General features: G+C 39.6%; 1 long non-coding RNA gene across 1 annotated transcript in view; it reads right to left on the bottom strand.

Annotated features, from left to right (window-relative positions):
- Positions 1-5,967: 5,967 nt before the first annotated feature.
- Positions 5,968-12,390, bottom strand: part of LOC132694549 (uncharacterized) — a 47,722-nt gene continuing 41,299 nt past the window's right edge. The window contains exon 4 of the long non-coding RNA XR_009617357.3: positions 5,968-6,060. This is a non-coding gene — a long non-coding RNA (uncharacterized LOC132694549). The remainder of the gene's footprint in view (positions 6,061-12,390) is intronic.

Raw genomic sequence — 12,390 nt, 5'->3', positions numbered from 1 at the left:
AAGCCATCTTTTCTTTTTTGTTTTTTAACTTAAAAAAAAAGTTTATTTTGAGAGGGAGAGAGAGAACAGGAGAGGGAAGAGAAAGAGAGGGGAGGGAGAGAGAATCTCAAGCAGGCTCTGCACTATCAGTGCAGAGCCTGATGCAGGGCTTGAACTCACAAACTGTCAGATCGTGACCTGAGTCTAAGAGTCGGCCACTTAACCAATAGAGCCACCTAGGCACCCCAAACCATCTTTTCTTAAAAACTTTATTTTACACACCCAGTCATTACTTTGCAAGATGTAGGAAGCAAAGAATATATTTATCAGAGCCACCATAAATGATTTATCTTCTTCATAGGGCCTAACAAACCTAAATCATATGAGGTGCATAAGGAATTGAAAACTTGACTTTAGTACTCCTGGGAAATATTAATTAAATCCTCAGGAATTCATCCAGAGAGATCATCTTATCCAGAATCATTAAAAGAAAGCTAAACTCTTTGTTTAGCTGTCTAAATTGCTCTCTCACCTCTTAGCTATTGACCTATGAGACAGAGGTTGGGGTGTGTAATGAGGCATCTTGTAAAATACATACCATTAGTTTATGAATCAGAAAATCTGAATTATAGTTCCAACTCTGGTGCTAACTAACTTTAGCAAGTAAGTTAACCTTTAAGCATTTGATTTTTTTCTTTAATATTTATTTATTTATTTATTTATTTATTTTTTTTTTTTTTTTTTTGAGAGAGAGAGAGAAAGAGCACAAGCCAGGGAGGTGCAAAGAAAGAGGGAGACACAGAATCTGAAGCAGGCTCTAGGCTCTGAGCTTTCAGCACAGAGTCAGATGTAGGGCTCAAACTCATAGACTGTGAGATCATGACCTGACCTGAAGTCAGACACTCAACTGATTGAGTCACCTAAGCACCCCTTTTCTTTAAAAAGTCAAGGAGTTGTACTAGATTGCTTCCAGATCTCTTTGCATCCCCAAACTATAGCATTGTACAATTAGCCTATAATTAGCAAAGCACTTTTTTCAAGGAAACCTAGACTCTAGGCTTTATTCTTTCACATTTATCAGGTCACTGAGCACGACTTTTCATTTCTAGTCTAGTCACTTGCTTTCTCCTTTTTTGTTCTGTTTTCTTCCTTCCCTTCTTCCTCTTCTCTCCTTCCTTCCCTCAATCCCTTCCTTCCCTTTCTTTTCTTTTCTTCTCTTTTCCTTTCCTCTCTTTGCTTTCATCATCATAAGGAAATTCATTATTTCACCTAATGGAAGTCCAGATGTAAAGTATTCTATCTTTTAGTTTAATGCAACAAATACAAAAATGTTTGAGATTCCTTGGGGAAAAGGAAAACTTGATCTTCATTACCCATAGGATGGCCTAGGTATGGCTTGGGGATGTAGGTGCCTTTAGGGACCACCCTAGGTAAGCACACTAATAATGGTTACTTTTTGCCCACTAAGTTTAGAAATAGCCATTTAAATAAAGCTGCCACCTGAGTCCTCAGTCTTCTAATCCTCCCCCGGGGTTTATTAAGTTCAGTTGTTAAGGGCTCTTTTTACAAGGCAAATCTTTATGCTTCCCCATCTCACCTTACTAAGATCCCACAAGAGGACTCCACTATTTCCAATCCAGTGAATTAAGACAGAGAAAAAAAGAGCAGAATTATTCAAAAAAATATGACAGAAATTTGTGTTTCCCAAGAGAATTAATTTTGTCAACAAGTTAAGTTCAATCAAATTTGGATCCTCATTTACCTCTTCTTAAATCTTTTCCCATATCCAACTTGTCCTTGGTTTACTAATTCTTACCTCAATAGATAGCCTATTATATCTCAGTCTTTATTCCTGTTTCAATCCAGGCTTCTCACTGCCAACTCACATACCTCACATATGCCATAATATGGGCTGTGGGAGGAAAAACATGATATAATCTTGACCTTATGAAGCTTGGAATTTTAGAGGAAGCGAGACATATAGATAGGAAGCTATTATAAATCAGTACAAAGAATTGTTTTGAAAATGAGAATTAATGATAAAAAAAATGGAAGCTCCCATCACACGCCATGAGCATTGAAAGTTTTTAAACTGAAAAGACAGGAAGCATAAAGAAGACAAGGAAATTTGACAAACTATAGATATTTACATTTGAAGAATCTCCAAATTAAAAGACAAACTAAAAACAAAAATTTAAACAACATGACAAAACTAAATATCCCTACATAGAAAACTGAGTATTAGAAAGTTTTTAGGCTCCTCGAAGAAAGATTGACAGTTCTACAGCCATGAAAACAGGATAACCCTCTTAAATCAATTTGCTTTTGTGAACATGAAAACCAACCAATCAGAGACAGCCCAATATTCCTGAAAGCCATCTAGTCAGCAAGGTGTTGGGGAGGAAAATTTTTTCTCTATCATTCAAGATTCATCTGGCTGGTCTAAGAATTAAATTGTCATGAGAGACATTAACAGAATTAAAAAGAAAAACCCACAAAGTTTAATTAGGTGCACACGGAGGTCCAATGATAAAATTGAGACACAAAGAAATGACCAAGACAGGCAGTTTTTGAGGAATTGATAAGATGAGAAAAACTGGGAGCTTCAATTAATAAGGAATTCTAAACAGAATTTGGGCTGAGATAGTAAATTAGTAGAAGTAACAAGGTTTGTCTATATAGGCTTCTTCAACACTGAATTCCCATCTCTGCCGATAAGGATACTTCTTTCAGTCTTCAGGTAAAGGGTTGGGGAAGTATCCTTCACATGGGAGATTTATTTCCTGCATTCAGGGAGAAAAGGGGTCAAGATGCCTTTCTTGCACTGGCTGCTTTTCAAATAATTCAAAATAATCATTATGCCCTTGTGCCATATTTTGGGGTGGTTTGCCCTGGGGCCCCACAAAGGCTTGCCAGAATAACCCACTCTCTTCTTTGTAACTAGGACAAGCCACATATCTAGGGGCTGATGTAAACTTACTCTTGCCTCTATAATCAAGACAACCACTAGACAAGTGCTTCCCATGAACCTCATAAGACAATTTGCTTTCTTCAAGGATACTGTGCCTGAATAAGTACAATATTCCCCTATTTAAGTAAGTCATAAATTTCTCTACAGATATTAAGTAGTAATCCCCACCTTTGATGAAGGGAGGTATAACTATGCAAAAATGCCATTAAATGTGCAAATGATATGAGACAGTAATTCATAAAGGAGGAAACCCAAGTGCCATCCCCCAGTTCAAACTTACAGGTAATCACAGAAATTCTAAATAAAACATTATACTTTTTTCTCCCAAAAGATTAATGTTGGTAAGGGTTTACTGAAATAAACACATTTTTTAAAGTAATTTCTACACCCAATATGGGGCTCAAACTCACAACCTCGAGATCAAGAGTCAGATGCTCCACTGACTGAGCCAGCCATGCACCCCCACAATAAATTTAAAGCCTTGAAAATCTTTATTTTACTCTAACTCAGGAGTCTTATTTTTATCCCATCTTCCTCCAGAGAAAGAAAGAGAAAGGGAAAGAGAAGGGGAGAGGAAGAGGATGGGGGGGGGGAGGGTAGGGAGGAGAGAAGGATAAAGGAGGAAAAATGGGAGGATGGGGAGAAGGACAGAAAGGAGAAGAAGAAAGTTGATGAAGAAAAAACATGATTTATGAACAAATCTTTGCTGTGATAATAGACATATGAAAGATGTCTTTCATGGTCATTTGACCATGTTTTGATGGTCAAATTTATATAGTTACATGGATGAGTAAGCCAAGAATAGTCTTATATTCTTTTCTTTTTTTGTTGTTGTTTTGTTTTGTTTTGAGAGAGAGAAAGAGAGAGATCTCATACAAGTGTGAGCAGGGGAGGGGCAGACTGTGAGGGATAGAGAGAATCCCAAGCAGTCTCTACACTGACAGCATGGAGCCCAAAGTGGGGCTCAATTTAACAAAGGAACCATAAGATCATGACCTGAGCCAAAATCAAGACTCAGACACTTAACCAACTGAGTAACCCAGGTGCCCCTAAACCTTTCTTAATTCTTCCATGCAGTCTATAAATGAATTTTTAAAATCCAATCTTCTTTTAACAACTAAGGCATCAAATCATCTACCTTTACTTTATGAAATTAGTTCCGTAAAAATCTGTGGGAAATCAATCAGCCATTCACTGGGTTAGGAGATCATAGGGAACCCATTGCAAAGCAGAACACTGCTTTCTGGCTGTGCTGAAAACAGCACACCAGGCTTCACTTACCTAGTTAATGTATACATAGGGGGAACACCACTCTTCGCTTATATAGTTAATGTATGTATATCTAGGGGTTAGGTCCCGTCAGTGCTCATATATTTCTTAGATCATGTTATCACATGGAATATCTTACTCTGTTTTCTACAACTGCTCTTTTGAATTCTTGGGAAAGCCTTAATGTATTTTTCTGCATGTTTTCAATATGTTCCTACTGACATGTAGCACACTGATGTATTGCATATTGTTTACCTAAACATATGCTTAATAAATACAGGAGCTTGAGAGCAATTCAGGGAGACTTCCCTTGGCCTCCCTCTCATCTCTCTTGACTTGCATAGAGTCTTGAGTAATTCTTTCTGCAGCCATGGACTTTAAAGAACAAAGCCAAAAGCCGAACCCACAAAAATCTACCATCCTAGTTTAGGTTGTATTTACTTCCTACTCTTTTTTTTTGTCTTCTTTTGGATTAATTTTATTATTTTTCCTACTAGTTTGGGAGTTATATATTCTATTTGTTTTGGGGATGTGGTTTTTGTTTTCGTTTTTTGTTATTGATTACCCTATACATTGCAACGTGATCATTTAAATTACAATGTCTGGGAGCACCTGGGTGGCTCAGTCGGTTAAGCAGCCGACTTCAGCTCGGGTCACGATCTCGCGGTCCGTGAGTTCGAGCCCCGCGTTGGGCTCTGGGCTGATGGCTCAGAGCCTGGAGCCTGCTTCAGATTCTGTGTCTCCCTCTCTCTCTGCCCCTCCCCCGTTCATGCTCTGTCTCTCTCTGTCTCAAAAATAAATAAAACATTAAAAAAAAATTTTTTTTTTAAATTACAATGTCTGAAGTTAATAAATATCTTTATCTCCTCCAGAAGATGGACCTGACATATATTACTTTGGATTTTTTTATTTTAAATATACATATCATTAAATGTCATCATTGTTTTATAGTTGATATTTGTTTAGATTTATTCAAACATTGGGGCACCTGGGTGGCTCAGTCAGTTGAGCACCCGACTTCAGCTCAGGTCATGATCTCGTGGTTCATGAGTTCAAGCCCCGCTTCGGGCTCTGTGCTGATAGCTCACAGCCTGGCGCCTGCTTCGGATTCTGTGTCTCCCTCTCTCTCTGCGCCTCCCCCACTTGTGCTCTGTCTCTGTCTCTCTCAAAAGATAAGCATTAAAAATATTTTTTAAAAAATGTATTCAAACATTTACTACTTTTTTTTTTTTTTTTTACCTTTGTTTCTTCTTGAACTTAAACTTTTCATCTGGGATCAATTTCCTCCTACCTAACTTTTTCCTATTTTAGAGACTCAGTTTTGTCTGAAAATTATTTTATTATGCTTGCATTGTCTCTTTTTTTAAAATTTTTTTAATACTTATTTTTTTTGAGAGAGAGACAGAGTACAAGCAGGGGAGGGGCAGAGAAGAGAGGGAGACACAGAATCTGAAGGGGGCTGCAAGCTCTGAGCTGTCAGCACCGAGCCCAATGTGGGGCTCGAACTCACAAATTGGGAGATCATGACCTGAACCGAAGTCTGACCTTAACCAACTGAGCCACCCAGGCACCCCTAAAAAAAAAAGATTTCTGAATGGAAATGATAATATGTTGAGCCAAATGATTATAAAAATATCACAGATGGTAAACGCAGAATGCAGCTAAATAATAGAAATTTATAAATTTAAAAAGCTTGTATTAGGAAGTAAATACAGTAAACTGGGAGAAACATAGCAAGACCTGTTTGTTTGGATTCTTCTTCTTGTCTCTTTGTCCTTGGAGTAAGGGCGCTCCTTTCCTTCAGCATAGGGAAAGCTCCTCTCATATGATGGTTTTATGACCTTTGTAGGGGAAGAGGACAGAGGAAAGGTCAAAGTGACCTTTCTGTTTCTGTTTTCTCAAACTCCTTTAGTTCAAAATATTCAATATGCCAGCATGTCATATTTATAGGTAGCATGTCCTAAACCCCAAAATGAGAAAAACACAAAAATAAATCCAACTTAAAAGGAAGTTATTTTAAAAGAATACACAAGTCTGGCAAGAATAAGAGAGAAATGTGAACAGACACTTTACCAAAGAAGTTATATGAATGGCAAATAAGAACATCACTTAATCATTGGGAAATGCAAAATAAAACCATGAAATACCACTTCACACCCGCTAGAGTGATTCAAATTAAAAAGACTAATAATATCAGGTGTTGGTGACAATGTGGAGCATTTGGAACTTTAATTCATTGCTGGTATGAATCTCAAAAGTATTATGCTGGATGGAAAGAGTCCAACACAAGTGATTATACTGTATGATTCCATTTACATAAAATCCCAGGAAAGCAAGCTATATAGTGACAGAAAGCAGATCCACAGTTGCCAGAGACCAGAGTAGGACAGATTGATTGAATGAGCACCTGGCTGGCTGTCAGTAGAGCATGCAAGTCTTGACTCAGGGTTGTGAGTTCAAGCCGCAAACTGGGTGTAGAGATTACTAAAAGAGAGAGAGAGAAACTAGAAATAAGAGCTTAAGGAAACATGTGGAACAAACGTAGGTGAGTATAAGTTGGTGTGCAGTAAAGCTTAGGTCTTAGTGTTACAGGAGGGTGGGAGAGACGCTGGTCCTTGTCTCATAGAGTTGAAGAATGAGTCTCTCAGACAGGAGAGAGTGAGCAAAGCGATAGAGTTTGTTGAGCGAAAGTACAAAGCTCTGAAGAGTGAGAAGGGTCCCCGACTGGGTTGCTGCCAAATGTTTTTCTCTCTTTTTATTGGTACCTTATCAGGAACTGGACAACAGTTTGTGAGACTATTCATGGCACCTAGCATGGTCAGGTCTGGAATGCATTTATCCTTTTTTTCCAAAACCCGCCCACAGCTATAGCCTCCCAGCAGCATGGTAGACACTGTGAGGAGTAGGAGGGCTGAGGGCCCCTAAGGTGAGCCTTGAACTCTAGGGTGTGGCCCAGGTGGAGCCACTGCAGCTGCAATCAGCCTCAGGGAGGGTCCCTTATCTATCCCTGCCTACTGCTAACCCTTTCCCTACTTATTGAGGTCTTGCTGGTGACACAATGATGGGATAATCTACTGCAGTTGTTTTCAATTTTCTTTATTTTAAAGCTTATTTTTATTTATTTTGAGAGAGTGAGAGAGTGAGCAGGGAGAGGCAGAGAGAGAGGGAGATAGAATCCCAAACAGGACCCAAGCTGTCAGCACAGAGCCTGATTTGAGGCTCGAACTCACAAACCATGAGATCATGACCTGTGCCCATGTAAAGAGTCCTTCACTCAACCCCAAGTGAGCCACCCAGGCTCCCCAGTAGTTTTCAATTTTCAAGTTACAACCCATTGGTCAATTCATAAAACCATAACCATATGGTGGTGGGTTTTGACCAGAATTTTTAAAAAACGAAGTGGAATCAAATGGACTAGAATATAACAGAAAAGAGTAGACTATGAAATACCAGAATTCATTGCAAGATTGTCTTGCCATTACCTTGTGAAACTTTTCTTTCAATTATATATGCACCTATGTCTATATTGGGTGGTGATACAAAATTGAACTTTATGCGTTTCCAACAAAGTTGAAAAAATGTTGAAACATACACACATACACACACACACACACACACACCCCACATTGACTTAGGAATTAATGTAGGAAGGGGTCTTGACAACACTGATCCTAAAAAGAACAAAAACATACTGAGGATATGATCAATCTGTATATTTCACAAAGGAAACAATAACAGAGGTAAAGTCATGCAGACAATGAGAGGAAAAGCTGAGATGAAACATTAAACTGCAAAACCATTAGCAATTATTGGTGTCCTATGTAGGGGTTGCTTAAATAATAGGGAGACTTCATAAATGATCACCCACATGAGGTCACCACTGAGAGTGAAAGCAGAAACCAAGACAACAGGTCAAACGGGGATCCTGCCAGGCAATTGAGGATATACTTAAAAACACATACTCACCAATTAACAGTTATTTTTTAAGTATGAAGAATGAATGAGTGTTAAGATTGACCGTCTAACTACAATGTTTCATCACCACCACTGAGTTATTAAGGGCTTTTTCAGTGTCTGCCTTCATTACCACAGCTTTGCCTGACTGTCTGCCTCCACTAAACCTATCCTTGTCACAATTAGGATGACTCATCTAGTTTAAAGTTTAAACTACTAATCTGATTGTGCCACTGTGATATTGCGATTTATTAAAGAAATATCTATTTCTTTCTGTCTACTGTTCCTGCAAAACCCTTGCAATTTTCAGTATTAAGAGTTTTAGGGGCATCTTTTGTTTACAGTATTGATTTGGGTTCCCAGTTCCTGAAATAGCTCCAGGGTAAGGAAGAAGAAATGGGTGCCATTTGTTATTCATGTAACAATCCCCTTTCAGCCACACCTGAGTTCACGTTAATGAGACTTTTGGAGTGCATCTAAGAAGGGGGCTGATTGCCAGTGGAACAAACTCTGTGATTAGAGGGTTGGCACTTTCAGTCTCTCCTCACTAACCCCCATCTCCGGGGAGGAGAGAGGGGTTGAAGGTCAAATCAGTCCCCAACGACCAAGGATTTAAGCAGTCCTGTCTGTGTGATGAAGCCCGGGCCGCAGGGGTATGTGAGGGTGCTGAGAGTGGTCCTCCTAGAGAAGACACAGAAGCTAGGTGTACTTCCCCACCTTCCCCACATGCCCCACCCCATGTAGCCCTTCATCTGGCTGTTCATCCGTATCCTTTAATGCCCTCTGCAATAAACTGAGCAAATTTGAAGATCTAATTGGCTTTATTCAATACGTGAATTGGACAGCATCCTTCCTAGCAAATAGATAGGCTTTCTGAGGAATTGTACCAAACACAAGGTTTTTCTAGGCAAAAAGCAGGGGAGCAGGGAAGTTATTAGCAAAAGAAAAGGAAGGTTGTTTTAGGGCTTCTGTGTTTTGGGGGGAAGGGAATACAGGGACTTATGGAGATTATCTCACAGGTGCTGATCAGGACATTTCAGATCAACTGCTTAAAGGTCACATTTATTTCTGGGAGAGGTTCAAACTGCAGTTAAGTTTTGCTGTGCTGGGGGCAAGTGACTACATTTGGGGCTCACTGTTTCTTTCTTCTTTTTTTATGAAATTTTCTTTCTTTCTTTCTTTCTTTCTTTCTTTCTTTCTTTCTTTCTTTCTTTCTTTCTTTCTTTCAAGAGAGAGAGAGAGCAAGCAGGGGAGAGTGGCAGAGGGCTTAAGCAGACTCTATTCTGAGTGGAGCCTGCTGCTGGGCTCCATCCCATGACCCGAGCTGAAATCAAGAGCCGGATGCTCAACTGACTGAGCCACCCAGGTGCCCCAGGGACTGTTGTTAACTCTTTTCCTAAGTTCTATGAGCTGCTCTAGCAAATTAATTAGAGGAGGGGGTGAACCTCTACGTTATAGGCTGTTGGTCAGAAGCACAAGTGACAACCTAGGTTTGTGATTGGAGTCTGAGGTAGAAATGAGGGGACAGTCTAATGGAACTGAGCCCTTAACCTGTGGGACCTGGTGCTATCTCCAGGTAGAAAGTGTCAGAATTGAGTTAAATTGCAGGACACCCAGTGGGTGTCATAGAATTCCATGATGTGTAGAAAACCCATACATGGCATCGTGAGTGTTGTGGAGTGTTCTTGGTGTGGGACACAAAGGCAGAAAGAAATGACAGATAAAATAAATTTCCTGAAAACCTGCAGCCCACTGACAAATACTTGAGGCTGGCAGAGTAAAACATTTCTCCAGGAATTCCCCAAAGCTTATGCTTTGCTAGAGGGAAAAACAACCTTAGCTTGACAATAGCTAGGCCTCCAGTATCCCGTGAGTCTTCTTTAGCATATGAAAATCTGATTGGAAGCTTGCCTTGAACTTTACATCCCCCAACTCCCAAGTTTATAACCAGTGTCTCTTCATGGTCCCAGGGCAGCTCTTTCTGCCCACGGGTCCTGTCCCCATGCTTTAATAAAATCACCTTTTTGCACCAAAGATGTCTTCAAGAATTCCTTGACTGTTGGCTCTGGATCCCCCCAATCACTCCAAAACCTCATAATTCTGAGTACTGGAGTGGTCTGAATATTCGGAGGTTAGTGTGTATAATATAAATGAAGACATTAGTTTTCCTTTACAACCAGACACAGCTTTAAACTTTTTCATCACAAACTGGAAAAAAAGATTTGAAGCTCCATAGCATCATATACAATGGAAGGCTCTTCATAAACTCTCCAGCCTCTCAGGTAGCTGATACTCTTTTGGAACACTCTTCCAACTTTTTCTTACCCATCCTTCAAAATTCATTCTAGCTTATCTTTTCCTAGAAGCCTTCCTCAGAGTCCCAAGATAGACTAAGAGCAGAGGTGCCTGAAATTCTGGGTAAGGGAGCTTTAGCATGGCAGTCTGTTTGGATGGGTTGAATACCTAAGGGATTTATTTTGAAATACCATTTGTAAAAGACGGACACTTTGGGAAGAGGGAAAATATCCTCCCAAGACTGTTCGGTTCTTGTGACTGGTCAAATAATTAAACTGACACAAGACAGGTTAACGGTGAAAAAAGCAAATTTAGCTAATTCATGCAAAGGTCTCATAGATATGGGACTTAAGAAATGACGAAGGCAGGCAGCATTTATACTTTTTATACACAAAAACAAATATGTGAGGAATCGATAAGACAAAGAAACATAGGTTTGAATCTATCCAGAGGCTTTTTTTTTTTTTTTTTTTTTTTTTTTTTTTTTTTTTATGTCCTTGGTCCTGAATTCCTGTCTCTGATAAGGATGCACATTTCTACCTCTTGGTTCAGGGAGTATACCCTTCACATTGGAGGTTTATTTCTTGCTTTCTGGAGACAAAGGAGGGTGTTCTTGCATTGGCTGTTTTTATTCTTTTATTTTTATTTTTATTTATTCATTTTGAGAGAGAGAGAAAGGGGGAGCAGGGGAGGTTGAGAGGGAGAGGGAGACAGAGAATCTTAAGAAGGCTCCACACCTCATGTGTCTTGATCTCATGATCCTGGAATCATGACCTGAGCCAAAATCACAAATAACCAATATGCCAATGTGCCTGCCCCAAGACCCAACAACATACTTTTTGCCTTAGGAGGAATAGTATACTTTTCAAAAAAATAAGCATTAAAAAGAAAATCACAGGCCCAAAATGGCATCATTGAGGTTAAGGCCCCAAGTCAGTAGAGCAAGATTTAATACCTAACCTACCTACAGTTCCAACTCTCCAGGAATGTAATCTTTAGCCAGTCAACGTGGAATTTACTGGTCAATACTAGAAAATTTATTTATTTAAGTTTATTTATTTATTTTGAGAGAGAGAGAGAGAGAGAGCATGAGCAGGGGAAGGACAGAGAGGACAGAGAGAATCCCAAGCAGGCTCTGCACTGTCAGTGTGGAGCCTGACATGGGGCTTGATCTCACGAACCATAAGATCATGATCTGAGCCGAAATCAAGAGTCAGACGCTTAACTGACTGAGCCACCCAGGTGCCCTAATACTAGGAAACTTATTGATATATCCCTTCTACACTGTCACGAGTATACTATTGTCACCGGCTAGATCCCAAGACCTGACTTTTACTGTACAGCTATTTGTGTACTCACTGACCTTTGTCCCACATTTTTCCTTAAACTCTTCCTTCCAGTTTATTTCTTAACTAAGGCAAATGGAAAGCAAACGCACCCCTTCAGCAATGGTGACAGCCCTGGCAAGACTTCCAGAGGCCCAGAACACCCAGATCAGTTTGAGCATAACCCTGACTCACAACTGTGCTGATGGACTATGCAGTGACCTCTAGAATGACCGACAATTACCTTTACCTCATTATAATACTAAAATCTCTGCCCAAAGAGGAGCACAAGCCTCATTTACATAACATACAATGTATGTGTAGGCATGTTTCCTTAAAGCACATGCACAACCTTATGCCCCTTGATATATATAAGAACCCCCTTTTTAAATATTTATCCTAACCCTAAATAAAAGGAACCCATCCACCGTCGCTTGGAGAGTCACAGTTTTAGAAGTTATTCTCTGTGATCTCCTTATTTGCTGCAAATAAACTTTACTTTGTGCAACAACTCAGCCTGGTGTAGTTTCTATCTGTGACTCACCAAGGAATGAACTCATGTTGGTTTGGTCACTCTATGAAGACGAACACACACAA

The sequence above is a fragment of the Panthera onca genome, chromosome B4 (assembly GCF_046562875.1).
Source record: "Panthera onca isolate mPanOnc1 chromosome B4, mPanOnc1 haplotype 2, whole genome shotgun sequence".
In the NCBI taxonomy this organism is placed as follows: Eukaryota; Metazoa; Chordata; class Mammalia; order Carnivora; family Felidae; genus Panthera; species Panthera onca.
The sequence above is the reverse complement of the archived record's forward strand: the minus strand, read 5'-3'. Positions and strand labels throughout refer to the sequence as shown.